Below are 18,633 nucleotides of genomic sequence, written 5' to 3' on the forward strand. Positions count from 1 at the left end.
TCTCCATCAGCCCTGCACAGTATGGTGGAACTAAGATGGCTGAGTCTGCAGAGCTGTTCAGTCACACTATAGCCTGGGAATCAGAGGTCTGCTCCCAAGCTACAGTGAGTACAGACCAGGAAATGGTCTGCAGTGATGCCCAGAACCTTTGTGACTCTGATTCAGGCCGTGAAGACCAAGTTTCTGAGCATAATGTTGACTCTTTGTCAGAAACTGTAACACCTGTGGTTATAGACAATGAGGAACATACTGATGACGATGAGACGCAGATACCAGATTGGGATGACAACTTAAATATTCGGTCAGGGCAAGAAGAGCCTCGGTCTGAGGGTGAGGGGAGTGCAAACACAACAATTGATGATGAAGTTCTAGATCCCACCTACTGTCAACCCCCAGTCAGGCACTCGAGGAGGTCAACAGAGGCGGTGGAGGAGCATGCAACCAACGACGAAGTTAACTTGCGCCTTCCTGGACAGAGTCGGAGCACTGGTAGCACGTCTACAACTGCATCATCAGCAACCACTCTGCCTCTGAGCACTAGTCGGGGGGGCTCAGCAGGTCGCATGCCCTCTAAGCCATGCCTAGCCTGGTCCTTTTTTGACATAGAAAAAGATCGCCCAAATTATGTGATGTGTAAAACTTGTCGTGATTCTGTTAGTAGAGGTCAAAACCTCAGCAGTTTGACAACTTCTTCCATGAATCGTCACATGAATAAATATCATAGGTCCCGGTGGGAAGCTCACCGTGCTGCAATGTGGCCTAGCGGAGCGAACCATCCACGGCCTGCCCCTTCCAGTGCATCCGCGCGCTCTTCATCTTCTAGGACTGTGGGGACAGCTGTCACACCTGGTTTTCCACGCACAACTTCCACCACTGTAACCGCAACAGGCAGTTTGCTTGGTAGGTCGTCAGTTGGTTTGGAAGGGGAAACAAGTGAGTGTGTACAGCTCTCTCAGACATCGATAGCACCAACGTTGGATGAAGGCAACATCATGTCTCCGCCTGCACTTTCCTCACAAACCTGCATTTTTCCAGGGACACCCTACTCAACACCGTCTACACACAGCAGCCAGATCTCTGTCCCTCAGATGTGGTCAAATAAAAGGCCATTTCCTGCGACCCATGACAAAGCTAAGAGGTTGACTCTATCCCTCTGTAAGCTCTTGGCTACCGAAATGCTGCCTTTCCGCCTAGTGGACACACAGGATTTTAGAGACCTTATGTCTGTCGCTGTGCCCCAGTACCAGATGCCTAGTCGCCACTACTTCTCTAAGAAAGCTGTGCCCGCGCTACACCAGCATGTCGCACACAACATCACCGCTTCCTTGAGAAACTCTGTGTGTGAACGGGTGCATTTCACCACCGATACTTGGACCAGTAAGCATGGACAGGGACGTTACATGTCGCTGACTGGGCACTGGGTAACTATGGTGATAGATGGTGAAGGGTCTGCTGCACAAGTCTTGCCGTCCCCACGACTTGTGTGTCAATCCTCTGTCTGTCCAAGTTCCACCACTGCTTCTGCCTCCTCCACCTCATCTCGGTCCTCCACCTCCGCCCCAAGCCTGCCTGGAATGAATCACGCACCCCTCATTACTATGCTGGCAGCAGAGCGCAACGGCATCAGGCGGTCTTTAGCTTGACATGTCTTGGGAATAGGAGTCACACAGCTGAGGAGTTGTGGTCAGCTCTGCGGTCCGAGTTTAATAAATGGTTGTCTCCACTTAACCTGCAGCCTGGTAAGGCCGTGTACGACAATGCTGCAAACCTGGGTGCGGCCCTTCGCTTGGGCAAGGTGACACACGTGCCTTGTATGGCTCACGTGTTGAACCTTGTTGTCCAGCAATTTTTAACACACTATCCCGGCCTAGATGGCCTTCTGACCAGGGCACGAAAACTGTCTGCTCACTTCCGCCGTTCAACCGCCGCAGCTGAGCGACTTGCTCCAGAAGTCTTTCGGCCTGCCGGTTAATCGCCTGAAATGCGATGTGGCGACACGCTGGAATTCGACTCTCCACATGTTACAGCGACTGTGGCAGCACCGCCGAGCCCTGGTGCAATACGTCATGACGTATAGCCTGGGCCAACGAGATGCAGAGGTGGGGCAGATCACCCTGATGGAGTGGTCTCAGATCAAGGACCTATGCACCCTTCTGCACAGTTTCGACATGGCGACGAATATCTTTAGCGCTGAGAATGCCATTATCAGCATGACAATTACAGTCAATTTCATGCTGGAGCACACGCTAAACACTATTCGGAGTCAGGGGGTGGGACAACAGGAAGGGGAGGAACTACAGGAGGATTCATATGCGCAAGGGACAACAACATCACCAAGGTCCAGACGTTCATCATCACCAACACAGCAAGCATGGGACCATGGTGGACAGGGATCAACAAGGGCGCATAGTAGCAGGCGAAATGTTGAGGAAGGTGCAGGAGAACATGAAGAAATGGAGGACGAACTGTCCATGGACATGGAAGACTCAGCGGATGAGGGAGACCTTGGTCAAATTTCAGTTGAAAGAGGTTGGGGGGAGATGTCAGAGGAAGAAAGAACGGTTAGCATCTCTATGCCACAAACACAGCGTGGACTTGGTCCGCATGGCTGCGCAAGACACATGAGTGCTTTCTTGCTGCACTACCTCCAACATGACCCTCGTATTGTCAAAATTAGAAGAGATGATGACTACTGGCTTGCCACACTATTAGATCCCCGGTACAAGTCCAAATTTTGTGACATAATTCCAGCCATAGAAAGGGACGCACGTATGCAGGAGTATCAGCAGAAGCTGTTACTCGATCTTAGCTCGGCTTTTCCACCAAACAACCGTGCAGGTGCAGGGAGTGAATCTCCCAGTTGTAACTTGACAAACATGGGACGGTCTCGTCATCTTCAACAGTCTACCCGTACCAGTAGGACTGTATCTGGTGCTGGTAACAGCAATTTTATGGAATCTTTTCATAATTTTTTTAGACCGTCCTTTGCCAGGCCAACAGAGACAACAAGTCTAACACATAGTCAACGGCTGGAGAGGATGATACAGGAGTATCTCCAAATTAACATCAATGCCATGACTTTGCAAATGGAGCCTTGCTCCTTTTGGGCTTCAAGTCTAGAAAAATGGCCAGAGCTCTCCAGTTACGCCTTGGAGATTTTGTCGTGTCCAGCTGCCAGCGTTGTCTCTGAACGTGTCTTCAGTGCTGCTGGGTGTGTGCTGACAGATAAGCGCACGCGTCTGTCCAGTGACAATGTGGACAGACTAACGTTCATCAAAATTACCAAGTCATGGATCCACAAGGAATTTACTACCCCTGTGTCATCCTGGGGAGAGTAAATGCTTGTGTATTTTGTATGTGCTTGATGCAAATCTAGCTGTGAAGTGTACAACTAGGGCACAAGTGCTGCCACTGAAGGGGTGGGTGTCTGTGTGGCCCAATTTTTGGAAAAATGGGAGACTCTTCTTGGAGTAACCCTTGCTGTGTTTTTAAAAATGATCCAAGATGCACATTGCTGGGATCAGGAAAGACTTTGCTACCTACCCCGGTGTCATCCTGGGGACGGTTAAGTATGGCGTATTTTTGAATGTGCTTGATGCAAATCTAGCTGTGAAGTGTATAACTGGGGCACAACTGCTGCCACTGAAGGGGTGGGTGTGTGTGGGGCCCAATTTTTGGAAAAAAGGGAGACTCCGCTTGGAGTAACCCTTGCTTACATTGTTTTTAAAAGAAGCCAAGATGAACAGAGCTGGGATCAGGAAAGACTTTGCTACCTACCCCGGTGTCATCCTGGGGACGGTTAAGTATGGCGTATTTTTGAATGTGCTTGATGCTAATCTAGCTGTGAAGTGTACAACTAGGGCACAAGTGCTGCCACTGAATGGGTGGGTGTGTGTGGGGCCCAATTTTTGGAAAAAAGGGAGACTCCGCTTGGAGTAACCCTTGCTTACATTGTTTTTAAAAGAAGCCAAGATGGACAGAGCTGGGATCAGGAAAGACTTTGCTACCTACCCCGGTGTCATCCTGGGGACGGTTAAGTATGGCGTATTTTTGAATGTGCTTGATGCAACTCTAGCTGTGAAGTGTACAACTGGGGCACAACTGCTGCCACTGAAGGGGTGGGTGTGTGTGGGGCCCAATTTTTGGAAAAAAGGGAGACTCCGCTTGGAGTAACCCTTGCTTACATTGTTTTTAAAAGAAGCCAAGATGAACAAGTCATGGTTCAGCAAAGACTTTGCTACCTACCCCGGTGTCATCCTGGGGACGGTTAAGTATGGCGTATTTTTGAATGTGCTTGATGCAAATCTAGCTGTGAAGTGTACAACTAGGGCACAAGTGCTGCCACTGAATGGGTGGGTGTGTGTGGGGCACAATTTTTGGAAAAAAGGGAGACTCCGCTTGGAGTCACCTTGCGGTGTTTTACATGATTTTAGAAGGGCATACCATGCCTATATCTGTGTCTCGTCCTCTTTTTCCTCGTAACGCTGTTTTGTTTTCGCATGAGAATTTGTCCTTGTCACTTTCCCATGTGTTTGTGTTGTGTTGTGAGTTGTTTGTCACCTTTTGGACACCTTTGAGGGTGTTTTCTAGGTGTTTTTATGTGTTTGTGAATGCCTGCCATTGTTTCCTATTCAGTTAGAGTTCGGTTCGTCGAACGTTCGACGAACCGAACTCGAACGGGAGCTCCGATCGGCGAACCAACCTCGAGCCGAACCGCGACCGATTCGCTCATCTCTAGTAAAGAGCTTCCCTGAGCACCCTGATGCTCTGTCACATATCGAGCATTAGCGAGCACACTCCCTCATCATTAGTTTCAATCAGTGGCATGATAGCTTGTTTCTGATTAGAAAGTGTTTCTTCACCATACAAATAGCAAAAGTTGTCATTAAACTTCACGAACTCAAGGCATTTTAAACAGAGAAAATGAAATCACCAAGCTGTAAAGAAATAACACACTATGAAAATGTAAATAAATGTCTTCGCTTCCATACATTTACTGAATTACAATTCTCCACTAGTCACACTTCTAAACTAAAAACTAGAGCTATCATTTTTTTTCTGTCATTTTAATTTATAGCAGCATCAAATCCATACAAATTACCTACTTTTGTTCAATTTACCATTTTGTTGTTGAACAGTGATTTGCCCTTTTTAGATCCAATATGAATGTATTACACCTGTTAACAAGCTGAGGTACATAAAATACATGGTTAGCAGGGGCGTAACTACCAAGGTCGTAGGGGGGTCACCATTGTGACCAGGCCTGGGAGGTTAGGGACCCGTGGCCGCCCAACAGATCAGCAGTAGAGATGAGTAGTGTTCGAATCGAACTGTTCACCAATCTTAAATTCGACCTATTTTAGGTGATCTTCGAACGCGAACAATTAGCTTCAAGTTCGACAGTTCGAGGTTATGTTCAATAACGGTTCGATCACCAAAATTGTAACTGGCTTTTCACAGTAATACTTAGAGTTGAGAGATGTTCGAGGTTTGCCAATTTCATGTTTGAGTGATTTTGGGGGGTGTTCGAGCTCGAGCTTGAACTCGAGCTTTTTGCTAAAAGCTCGACAGTTCGAGTTACGTTCGAGAACGGTTTGATCACCAAAAGCGTGGCTTTTTACAGCTACAGTGTGCAGGGAGCCATCACTGGCAGTCTGCGGTAAGCTGGTAACCAAGGTAAATATCGGGTATCCAAGAAAAGCGCTTTGCTTAGTAACCCGATATTTACCCTGGCTAGGTGTGCAGGGAGCCGACACTTCCCCGCTCGGCTCCGCCCCCTCCTGCACTCGGCATGTACACACACACACACTCACACTCACACCCACCTGTCACCAGCCATGCAGTCCCCGGCACTTACGTCCTTAACGCCACATGGCCCCGCTCGGCTCCACCCACCTCGCACTCAGCCGCCTGCACACATGGCCTGCGCTTGGCTCCACCCACCTCGCACTCCGCCACCTGCACACATGACCCCACTCGGCTCCACCCACCTTGCACTCTGACGCCCGCACACATTACCCCGCTCAGCTCCACCCACCTCGCACTCCGCTGCCCACACACATTACCCCGCTTGGCTCCACCCACCTCACACTCCGCCGCCCGCACACATGGCTCCACCCACCCCGCACTCCGCCGTCTGCGCACATTCTCGGCGGCTGACTGCTATGAGCGATCAGCTAATTGCTCTCATTAGCCGCCGCCGGGAGATCATCTGTTCGTTCTCAAAAGCCGGCCGGCTAATGAGAGCGATCATCTGATCGTTCTCTCTTTTATAACGGAGTCCGACAATGAATTCTATTCTTGTTATCCATTGTACAACGCATCAGTCACAAGCGTCAAGCAACGCATGTGACTGATGCAAAACAACGAAAATGTGAACCTAGTCTTACCTGCGGTGATGAAGACCTGCCTTCCTGACGTCAGCGCTGTCATTGTCCTCCATGGCCACCGGTTGTCACATCTCCTCTCGCTGCTGACCCGAGACTGTGACTAGCGGTGATGTCACAGGCTCCCACGATACTTGGTTGTGAAGGCGGCGGTCATTGAACTCAGTGACAGCTCTGCTATCAGGAGGGCAGCGATCACCGCATGTAATGTACCTCGCTATCCTCCTGACAGCAGCACTTGTCATGCCCTGCAGTGACTGCTCTGTTATCAGGAGTGCAGCGAACACCGCAGGTAATGTACATCGCTATCCTCCTGACAGCAGCACTTGTCATGCCCTGCAGTGACCTGGGCTGACCTATTGAAGTTAGCTCAGGTCACTGCATTGCTCTCCCAGTCAATATGGAACATTCTGTTCTTCATTGACTGGGACATTGACTATGGTATGGATCATCATCGAAACCACTTGGATTACACCAGACCTGGATTTGTTTTTCTTTCTAATAAAGTGGTGAAAGAGGGAATGTTTTGGGGAGTGTTTTTTCAAATAAAAATGTGTTTGTCGTCTATTTCTTTTTATTACTGGGTTGGTGATGTTGGGTATCTGATAGACGTCTGACATCACAAACCCCAGGGCTTGATGCCAGGTGACATTACACATCTGGTATTAACCCCATATATTACCCCTTTTGCCACCGCACCAGGGCAACGGGATGAGCTTGAGCGAAGCACCAGGATTGGCGTATCTAATGGATGCGCCACTTCTGGGGCTGCTGCGGCCTGCTATTTTTAGGCTGGGGAGAGTCCAATAACCATGGACCTCCCTAGTCTGAGAATATCAGACCCCAGCTGTCCGCTTTACCTTGGCTGGTGATCCAATTTTGGGGGGACCCCCACGTTTTTTTTTTAATTATTTATTTAATTTAAAATAACAGCGTGGGGTGCCCTCAGTTTTGGATTACCAGCCAAGGTGAAGCTGCCAGCTGTGGTTTGCAGGCTGCAGCCATCTGCTTTACCCTAGCTGGCTATCAAAAATAGGGGGAACCCCACGTCATTTTTTTTTTTAAATGTATTTATTTTTTTGGCTAAATACAAGGTTAGGCACCCCTTAGTGCCACATGAAAGTCACCAAAGGGTGCAAAATTACAAAATGCAGGAGAGTGGGACATTATGTGTCTTTCTGCCATTATAATGACAGAAAAGACTGATATGAAGTGTACAAACACAGGGAAATCACCAGAGCGCTCTACGCTGTGAAAAGCAGTAGAAAATGGCACTGGAGTGAACATGTGACCGCCTCATGTAGGTTGAAGCTATGGATCCTGGGTAAATTTATGTATTTTCCCTCCAGTTTTTTTGCATTATGCAAAAAAACAGAAGGCACACAGATGACAAACGGATGACATACGGACCGTATACGGAACGGAAACGGATACCACACGGATGCACCCGTGAAAAAAACGGACCGTTTTTTGCGGACCGCAAAAACAAATCGGTCATGTGAATGTAGCCTTATTCTGATCTGCCGTTTATAAACAGCAGGCAGAAATAAGTGAATAGCGCACCCCAGCATCAGAAAATCTCCGGGGTTTCAGGGGGTAGCTGAGACCCTGGAGATCATGATTCAGGCCGGTTTTTCTGGTCGCTGCTCACGTGATCACCGGTATACACCGTACACCGATGATCACGTTACAGTAAATAATAGCGCCGGTAAAAAATTATTTATCTCCCATCTGGCATGAACAAACATGTCAGATGGGAGATAAATCTCCTCCCCGGTCCCCTCCAGTCCCCCGATGTCACCAAAGTGCCCCCTGACCCCCTCCCGGAAATCCAAGATGGCCGCGCGCACAGCAGCGCGCCAGCCGCATTCACCCTACTCCTCTGATTTCATTGCAGCGTTGATCCCCCGCGGTCCCCTCCTTCATAATAGACGCTGCCACATGCACAGAACGGCTGTCAGCTCAGCTTCCTGTGTTCAGACACAGTGAGTGGTGGTAACCATGCATCTGTAAGCTACTGCAATGCCCTGCTCATGAGGTAAGGAACATAGTTGATCAGGAGAGCTATATACTACATTTCCAAATGGAGGTATTTGATTTTATAGTTGCCCTGCTGAATGACTACCAAACATGAGAGTCCGTTAAACGCCACATGATAACAAATCTAAATAGTGAGCTCTGTTGTTTAGTATTCATTCAGCTGGATAACTGGACTTAATGGAGTATTCCATCTCGAAGATCCTATCCCCAATATATAGTAGGTGGAATAGCAATAATATCAGCAAATACCAATATTTGGAAATGTAGAATAGTTCTCCTGATAAGGCATGCCCTTACCTCATGAGCAGGGCATTGCAGCTTTGGTAGCAACCGTTACGACATGGACTCTGCTGCTGTGGACCCGGGGAGAGTGGGTGCAGATTCATTGCACCCACACTCCTCACATGGAGGGTCTGCACTCCTAGAAAATGGAGGATACGTTCCCTGAGCGTGTCCCCCCATATTCTAGATGGTCCAGAGTTGTCGTGGGACCCCCTTATTTTTTTTTCCTTACAATAAATTGGTGAAAGAGGGAATGTTTTGGGGAGTGTTTTTTAAATACATTTTTTGTCTATTTGTTTTGTTAGTACTAACAGTTTGTGATGTCGGGTATCTGATAGACACCATGACATCACAAACTGCTGAGCTTGATGTCAGGTGACCTTACAGCTAGTATCAACCTCATTTATTACCCCGTTTGCCACTGCACCAGGGCACGGGATGAGCTGGGGTGAAGTGTCAGGATTGGCGCATCTAATGGATGCGCCACTTCTGGGGTGCCTGCGGCCTGCTATTTTTAGGCTGTGAAAGACCAATAACTATGGACCTTCCCAACATGAGAATACCAGACCACAGCTGTCCGCTTTACCTTGGCTGATGATCCAATTTGCGGGGGACCCTACTTTTTTTTTGTAATTATTAATATTTATAAAATAATTATAAAAAAAAGAGCTTGGGGTGACCTCCACATTGGATCACCAACCACGATAAAGCTGCCAGCTGTTGTTTTCAGGCTACAGCTGTCTGCTTTACCCTAGCTGGCTATCAAAAATGGGGGGACCCCACGTCATTTTTTTTTGTTTAACTATTTTTTTAAACAAAAAAAAAATTAATGGGCTTCCCTGTATTTTGATTGCCAGCCAAGGTAACGCCAGGCAGATGGGGATGGCAACCCGTAGCTGTCTGCTTTATCTGCGCTGAGAATCAAAAATACCGCAAAGCGCTACGTCATTTTTTTTAATGATTTATTTTTACAACACTGTGATGTCAGGCAATCAAAATACCGAGAAGCCATTTTTTTTTTTAGTTATTTAAATAAATAATTAAAAAACATATATGTGGGATAGAGTTGAGCGCGGTTCGCGGTTCGCGGTTCTCCAGTTCGCGGTTCGAGTGATTTTGGGGGCTGTTCTAGATCGAACTAGAACTCAAGCTTTTTGCTAAAGCTCGATAGTTCAAGTTACGTTCGAGAACTGTTCTAGCAGCAAAAGCAGGGCTTTTTACAGCTACAGTGTGCAGGGAGCCATCGATTGCAGCCTGCCAGAAGCTGGTAACCAAGATAAACATTGTGTATCCAACCAAAGCGCTTTGGTTAGTAACCCGATATTTATCCTAGTTACATGTGCAGGAAGCCCACACTTCCCCGCTCAGCTTGCTCCGCCCCCTCCTGCACGCGGCATGTACACACGTACACACACACACACACACACACCTGTCCCCAGCCATGCAGTCCACGACACTGACATCCTTAGCGCCAAATGGTCCCGCTAGGCTCCACCCTCTTCGCACTCCACCGCCCACACACATAGCCCCGCTAGGCTCCGCCCACCTGGCACTGTGCACACATGGTCCCGCTAGGCTCCACCCACCTGGCACTCTGCACACATTACCCCGCTATGCTCCGCCTACCTGGCACTCTGCACACATAGCCCCGCTAAGCTCCGCCCACCTGGCACTCTGCGTACATGGTCCGCTAGGCTCCGCCCACCTGGCACTCTGCACACATTACCCCGCTAGGCTCCGCCCACCTGGCACTCTGCACACATGGTCCCGCTAGGCTCCTCCCACCCTGCACTCTGCACACATAGCTCCGCTAGGCTCCGCCCACTGGCACTCTGCACACATGGTCCCGCTAGGCTCCGCCCACCTGGCACTCTGCACACATTACCCCGCTAGGCTCCGCCCACCTGGCATTCTGCACACATGGTCCCGCTAGGCTCCGCCCACCTGGCACTCTGCACACATTACCCTGCTAGGCTCCGCCCACCTGGCACTCTGCACACATTAACCCACTAGGCTCCGCCGACCTCGCACTCCGCACACATGGCCCCGCTCGGCTTACCTGCGGTGATGAAGTCCCGCCATCCCGACATCAGCGCTGTCACTGTCCTCCATGGCCGCCGCTTGTCACATCACCTTCTCTCGCTTCCGACCCGAGACTGTGGCTAGCGGTGACGTCACGGGCCTCTCGCATACTTGGCTGTGAAGGTGATTGAACTCAGTGACAGGTGCTGTCAGCAGTGCAGGAGTTCATCACTGGTAATATACCTCGCTGACAGCAGCACTTGTCATCCCCTGCAGTGACCTGGGCTGACCCATTGATGTTAGCTCAGGTCACTGCATTGCTCTCCCAGCCAATGGGGAACATCCTGCTCTTCATTGACTGTGACAGTGTGGATCGTAATGGAACCGCTTGGATTACAGCAGACTTGGATTTGTTTTTCTTTCTAATAAATTGGTTAAAGAGGGAATGTATTGGGGAGTGTTTTTTCAAATTAAAATGTGTTTGTCGTCTATTTTTTTTTATTACTGACTGGGTTGGTGATGTCGGGTATCTGATAGACGCGTGACATCACTAACCCCAGGGCTTGATGCCAGGTGACATTACACATCTGGTATTAACCCCATATATTACCCCGTTTTCCACCGAACCAGGGCACGGGATGAGCTGGGGCGAAGCACCAGGATTGGCGCATCTAATGGATGCGCCACTTCTGGGGCGGCTGCGGCCTGCTATTTTTAGGCTGGGGAGAGTCCAATAACCATGGACCTCCCTAGTCTGAGAATATCAGACCCCAGCTGTCTGCTTTACCTTGGCTAGTGGTCCAATTTTGGGGGGACCCCCACGTGTTTTTTTTTTAAAACTATTTATTTAATTTAAAATAACAGCGTGGGGTGCCCTCAGTTTTGGATTACCAGCCAAGGTGAAGCTGCCAGCTGTGGTCTGCAGGCTGCAGCCGTCTGCTTTACCCTAGCTGGCTACAAAAATAGGGGGAACCCCACGTCATTTTTTTTTATTTTTTTGGCTAAATACAAGGCTAAGTACCCCTTAGTGCCACATGAAAGGCACCAAAGGGTGCAAAATTACAAAATGCAGGAGAGTGGGACATTATGTGTCTTTCTGCCATTATAATGACAGAAAAGACTGATATGAAGTGTACAAGCACAAGAAATTCACCAGAGCGCCCTACGCTGTGAAAAGCAGTAGAAAATGGCACTGGAGTGAACATATGACCGCCTCAGGTAGGTTGAAGCTATGGATCTGTACCGCCCTGGGGGCTCGGCTGCTCTCCGCCGAGCCGCTCGGATCTGGGCTCGGGTTGTCGGTGGCTCGAGCGCCTCCGGATCGGGGGCCACGTCGCTCTGGAAAGGGGGGAGGTTGGTTGTTTGGTTTGGGGTGGACCGGTTTCCCGGCCGGAGTCGCGGTGACCGGTAACAGTTCGTGACGCCACTCATGGGTCGTGGTGAGGTGATGGGCACCACTGCTGCGGTGAGGGTGCAGGGGCTCGTCCGGGATCGGTGGTGGGTCGCAGCTAGGTGTTGACCCCTCCGTTGCGTAGGGGGTTTGTTGGTCCCGGGACCAGGTGGCAGGAGCAGGGGGTTGCAGGACGTAGGGGCTAGCTTGCAGCGCGGTGCCTGATGGCACTGCTGTACTCACGATTAAACCACACAGAGTCAATGGTAAACCAAGTTCGGTGCAGATCAGTGCCCGCAGCCGGCTGCGTGTGTCCTCAGTGAGGTTGGTGATGTCGCCTTTCTCCTGCACCTTTAAATTTGCTATAGTGACTCCTATGCTTCAGCAACGGTAGTCCGCTCCCCGGCTTTTGGGTACCGGAGGAGCCCTTTTGCCCGCAGGCGCTGGCCCTTTGGATCTCTGGCCCTTGACGGTGGCTCTTATCCGGAATCGGTGGGCTGTTGCCGTCTATCGGGACTTTGGGTGGGAATGAACCCCTGAGGTCCAGACCGCAATCAGTAGATTTGTCTGAGCCCGGTTGCTTCTGGGCTAGAACGGGGTCTGAGTACCCTGCCTGGTGCTCCGGTTGACTTGTTAGCTCCCCGGTTCGGGTCCGAAGGGTCACCACCCTCTTCTCGATCCCTACGGTTCCGCAGATCAGTCCCTGACTGGACTCCTGCAGACGGCCACCACCGTCTGCCTGCCTGACCGTTCCAAGGGGTCCTAGGCTCTGTCCTAGGCCCCTGACTCTCAGCTCGCCACTTTTACTCCTCTCACTATTCCTCTCCCCACTCGACTCACTTGTCCTTTCCCTGCCTCAGGCCAGCAGACTCCTCAGAGGGCGTGCCTATCCGCCTGGCTCCACCCACCTGGTGTGCCTTGCTAAACCTGAGGGAGGCGGTCAGGACTTGTTGGCTGCTGGTGCCTCACTGGGATGGGGGTGTGTGTGGTGTTGTGTGTTGTTACCTGTGACCCCTGGGGGTCCAGGGCATCACAGATCCTTGGTAAATTTATGTATTTTCCCTCCTTCAGTCTTTTTGCAGTACGCAAACAAACGGAAGGCACATGGATGACATACGGACCGTATATGGAACAGAAACGGATGCCACACGGATGCACCCGTAAAAAAACGAACCGTTTTTTGCGGACCGCAAAAACGGATCGGTCATGTGAATGTAGCCTTATTCTGATCTGCCGTTTATAAACAGCAGGCAGAAATAAGTGAATAGCGCCCCCCAGCTTCAGAAAATCTCCGGGGTTTCAGGGGGTAGCTGAGACCCTGGAGATCATGATTTAGGCCAGTTTTTCCGGTCCCCGCTCACGTGATCACCGGTATACACCGTACACCGATGATCACGTTACAGTAAATGACAGCGTTGGTAAAAAATTATTTATCTCCCATCTGGCATGAACAAACATGATAAATCTCCTCCCCGGACCCCTCCGGTCCCCCGGTGTCGCCAAAGTGCCCCCCTGACCCTCTCCCGGAAATCCAAGATGGCCGCGTGCACAGCAGTGCGCCGGCCGCATTCATCCTACTTCTCTGATTTCTGTCGCATGTGTCATGACACATGCGACAGAAAACTCCTCCCCAGGCCCTGCCAGGTCACCCCCTTTAACCCCACCGGTGTTCCCTGGTGTCCCACGGTACCTGTGCAGCATTGATCCCCCGCGGCCCTCTCCTTCACAATAGACGCTGCCGCATGCACAGAGCGGCTGTCAGCTCAGCTTCCTGTGTTCAGACACAGTGAGTGGTGGTTATGCATCTGTATGCTAAATGGGCGGCATGGTGGCTCAGTGGTTAGCACTGCAGTCTTGCAGCGCTGAAGTCCTGGGTTCAATTCCCACCAAGGACACCATCTGCAAGGAGTTTGTATGTTCTAGCCGTGTTTGTGTGGGTTTCCTCCGGGTACTCTGGTTTCCTCCCACACTCCAAAGACATACAGATAGGGAATTTAGATTGTGAGCCCCAATGGGGACAGTGTTCCCAATGTATGCAAAGCGCTATGGAATTAATATATGAATAAATTATTATTATTACTGCAATGCCCTGCTCATGAGGTAAGGAACATAGTTGATCAGGAGAGCTATACTACATTTCCAAATGGAGGTATTTGATTTTATAGTTGCCCTGCTGAACGACTACTAAACATGAGAGTCCGTTATACGCCACAAGAAAATACATCTAAATAGCGAGCTCTGTTGTTTAGTGCTCATTCAGCTGGATAACTGGACTTAAAGGGGTATTCCATCTCCAAGATCCTATCCCCAATATATAGTCGGTGGAATAGCAATAATATCAGCAAATACCAATATTTGGAAATGTAGAATAGTTCTCCTGATTAGGCATGCCCTTACCTCATGAGCAGGGCATTGCAGCTTTGGTAGCAACCATTACGACATGGACTCTTCTGCTGTGGACCCGGGGAGAGTGGGTGCAGATTCATTGCACCCACACTCCTCACATGGAGGGTCTGCACTCCTAGATAATGGGGGATACATTCCCTGAGTGTCTCCCCCCATATTCTAGATGGTCCAGAGTCGTCGTGGGACCCCCTTATTTTTTTTCTTACAATAAATTGGTGAAAGAGGGAATGTTTTGGGGAGGTTTTTTTTCAAATAAATGTTTTTTGTCGATTTTTTTTTGTTAGTACTGTCAGTTTATGATGTCGGGTACCTGATAGACACCATGACATCACAAACTGCTGGGCTTGATGTCAGGTGACTTTACAGCTAGTATCAACCCCATTTATTACCCCGTTTGCCACTGCACCAGGGCACGGTATGAGCTGTGGTGAAGCGCTAGGATTGGCGCATCTAGTGGATGCGCCACGTCTAAGGTGCCTGCGGCCTGCTATTTTTAGGCTGTGAAGGCCCAATAACTATGGACCTTCCCACCCTGAGAATACCAGACCACAGCTGTCCGCTTTACATTGGCTGGTGATCCAATTTGGGGGGAACCCTACTTTTTTTTTGTAATTATTAATATTTATAAAATAATTATAAAAAAGAGCCTGGGGTGACCTCCACATTGGATCCCCAACCACGGTAAAGCTGCCAGCTGTGGTTTTCAGGCTACAGCCGTCTGCTTTACCCTAGCTGGCTATCAAAAATGGGGGGACCCAACATCATTTTTTTTTAAACTTTTTTTTAAATAGAAAAAATTAATGGGCTTCCCTGTATTTTGATTGCCAGCCATGGTAACGCCAGGCAGATGGGGGTGGCAACCCATAGCTGTCTGCTTTATCTGCACTGAGAATCAAAAATACCGCGGAGCGCTACGTCATTTTTTTTAAAGATTTATTTTTACAGCACTGTCATGTCAGGCAATCAAAATACAGGGAAGCCCTTTTTGTTTTTAGTTATTTAAATAAATAATGAAAAAAAATATATATGGGCTCCCACTGAATTTTTTGTATTGCTAGCTAAGTGTAATCCAAGCAGCTACTGGCTGCTAACCCCCACTGCTTGGTGTTACCTTCACTGGCAATGGAAAATCCAGGGAAGCATTTTTTATTTTTTTTGCCAAAAAACTACAAAAAAAATGACGGGCGGTTCGCCATATTTTTGTATGCTAGCCAGGTACAGCAGGCAGGTACGGGCTGCCCCCAACCCCCAGCTGCCTATTTGTACCCGACTGGGAACTAAAAATATAGGGAAGCCCTTTTTTTTACTTAATTCATGAATTTTATGAAATAATAAAAAAAAACAAAAAAAAACGACGTAGGCTTCGCCCCATTTTTGTGTCCAGCCGGGTACAACTAGGCAGCTGGGGATTGGAATCAACAGCACAGGTTAGCCCGAGCTTTCTGGGCCCCTCTGCTGCAAATTGCAGTCCGCAGCCGCCCCAGAAAATGGCGCTCTCATGGATGCGCCATCATCTGGCGCTGTATCCAACTCTTCCAACAGCCCTGAAGCCGGGTGGCTTGTTGGGTAATCATGAGTTAATACTGCCTTTGTTTTAGTAGCCAGTATTAAGTCAGAGATTCTTAATGTCAGGCAAGTTTGACCTGGCCATTGAGAATCTCCAATAAAGGGTTAAAAAAAAAACACCACACAGAAAAAAAATACTTTAATAGAAATAAATACACAGAAACATTAGAGACTCCATCTTTATTACCCCTTATCACCCCTCCACGAGCCTGCTCTTCTGTCTTCTTTCCCCTTCAACACATGCAGCTCTACTACATCAGACAGCACAGCTGCATGGGGGAAGACGCTGTGCTCCGTGCAGAAATCACTCTATGAGAGTGACCACAGGCTCCCGGTGGCACGGGTTGCCATAGCAACGCTGCTCCGATCACGTGATTCCGGTGCCGCTGCGTGCTGGTAGCAGGACGTCCCCGTCACCGCTACCAAGCGCGTTGCTATGGCAACGGTGATCTCCGTGATTGATTGGCTGTGTCAGCCGGTCAGGAGCCGGCTTCTGCGGATGCTGGTAACTACGGTAAACATCGGGTAACCAAGATGCTCTTTCCTTGGTTACCTGATGTTTACCGTAGTTACCAGCGTCCGCCGCTCTCACGCTGCCAGTGCCAGCCCCTGCACACATAGCCAGACTACACATCGGGTTAAATTAACCCGCTGTGTACCCTGGCTAGGAGTGCAGGGAGCCAGCGCTAAGCGGTGTGCGCTGGTAACCAAGGTAAATATCGGGTTGGTTACCCGATATTTACCTTAGTTACCAAGCGCAGCATCGCTTCCACGCGTGCTGCTGGCTGGGGGCTGTGGTCACTGGTTGCTGGTGAGATCTGCCTGTGTGACAGCTCACCAGCAACCCGTGTAGTGACGCTCCAGCGATCCCTGCCAGGTCAGGTTGCTGGTCGGATCGCTGGAGCGTCGCTTAGTGTGACGGTACCTTAAGGGAACGGGGAAGCAGAGCGGTTAGTCGACCGTGTACTAGAGCATGTCGCCGGTACACGGCGATACACAAACGTGCACCGTGTAACAGAGAGATGCAATGACAGGTCCTACATGACGCGTCATAGTCATGTGACCAGTCTGTAGCCAATGAGATAACAGACACGTGACTGGTCACATGGCTATTTTGACGTCACGATAGGTCCTGCATCACTGCTGGCAGTGCTGGTCACCAGGAGGATTCAGCGATCATCGGATGAAATAGCGGCAGGAGACAGAGTGCAGGAGGGATCGCGGGGACCGGTAAGTGTTATGGCAATGTTTATTAACTGTATGTGTACATTTATAATGTGTTTTTATGTGTTTGTGATTGCCTCCCATTGTTTCCTATGCGGTTCGAGTGGTTTGTCGAACCAAACTCAAACGAGACCTCCGTTCGGCGAACCGAACTCGAGCTGAACCACGGCCGGTTCGCTCATCTCTAACGTGGGCTCCCGCTGCATTTTTTGTATTGCTAGCTAAGGGTAATCCAAGCAGCTAGTGGCTGCTAACCCTTACTGCTTGGTGTTACCTTCACTGTCAATGGAGAATCCAGGGAAGCATTTTTTATTTTTTTTGCCAAAAAACTACAAAAAAAATGTCGTGAGTAGAGATGAGCGAACCGGTCGTGGTTCGGCTCGAGTTCGGTTCGTCGAACGGAGGTCCCGTTCAAGTTCAGCTCGTCGAACGTTCGACGAACCGAACTCGAACCGCATAGGAAATAATGGCATGCAATCACAAACACATAAAAACACCTAGAAAACACCCTCAAAGGTGTCCAAAAGGTGACAAACAACTCACAACACAACACAAACACATGGGAAAGTGACAAGGACATATACTCATGCGAAAACAAAAGAGCTGGACAAGGAAAAAGAGGAGGAAACACAGATATAGGCATGCCACACCCTTCTAAAATCATGTAAAACACCGCAAGGTGACTCCAAGCGGAGTCTCCCTTTTTTCCAAAAATTGGGCCCCACACACACCCAGCCGTTCAGTGGCAGCAGTTGTGCCCCAGTTGTACACTTCATAGCTAGATTTGCATCAAGCACATTCAAAAATACGCCATTCTTAACCGTCCCCAGGATGACACCGGGGTAGGTAGCAAAGTCTTTGCTGAACCATGACTTGTTCATCTTGGCTCCTTTTTAAAAACACTGTGAGCAAGGGTTACTCCAAGCGGAGTCTCCCTTTTTTCCAAAAATTGGGCCCCACACATACCCACCCCTTCAGTGGCAGCAGTTGTACCCCAGTTGTACACTTCACAGCTAGATTTGCATCAAGCACATTCAAAAATACGCCATTCTTAACCGTCCCCAGGATGACACCGGGGTAGGTAGCAAAGTCTTTGCTGAACCATGACTTGTTCATCTTGGCTCCTTTTTAAAAACACTGCAAGCAAGGGTTACTCCAAGCGGAGTCTCCCTTTTTTCCAAAAATTGGGCCACACAGACACTAATCCCTTCAGTGGCAGCACTTTTGCCCCAGTTGTACACTTCACAGCTAGATTTGCATCAAGCACATTCAAAAATACGCCATCCTTAACCGTCCCCAGGATGACACTGGGGTAGG

This window comes from Anomaloglossus baeobatrachus, chromosome 3 (assembly GCF_048569485.1).
Source record: "Anomaloglossus baeobatrachus isolate aAnoBae1 chromosome 3, aAnoBae1.hap1, whole genome shotgun sequence".
NCBI lineage: Eukaryota > Metazoa > Chordata > Amphibia > Anura > Aromobatidae > Anomaloglossus > Anomaloglossus baeobatrachus.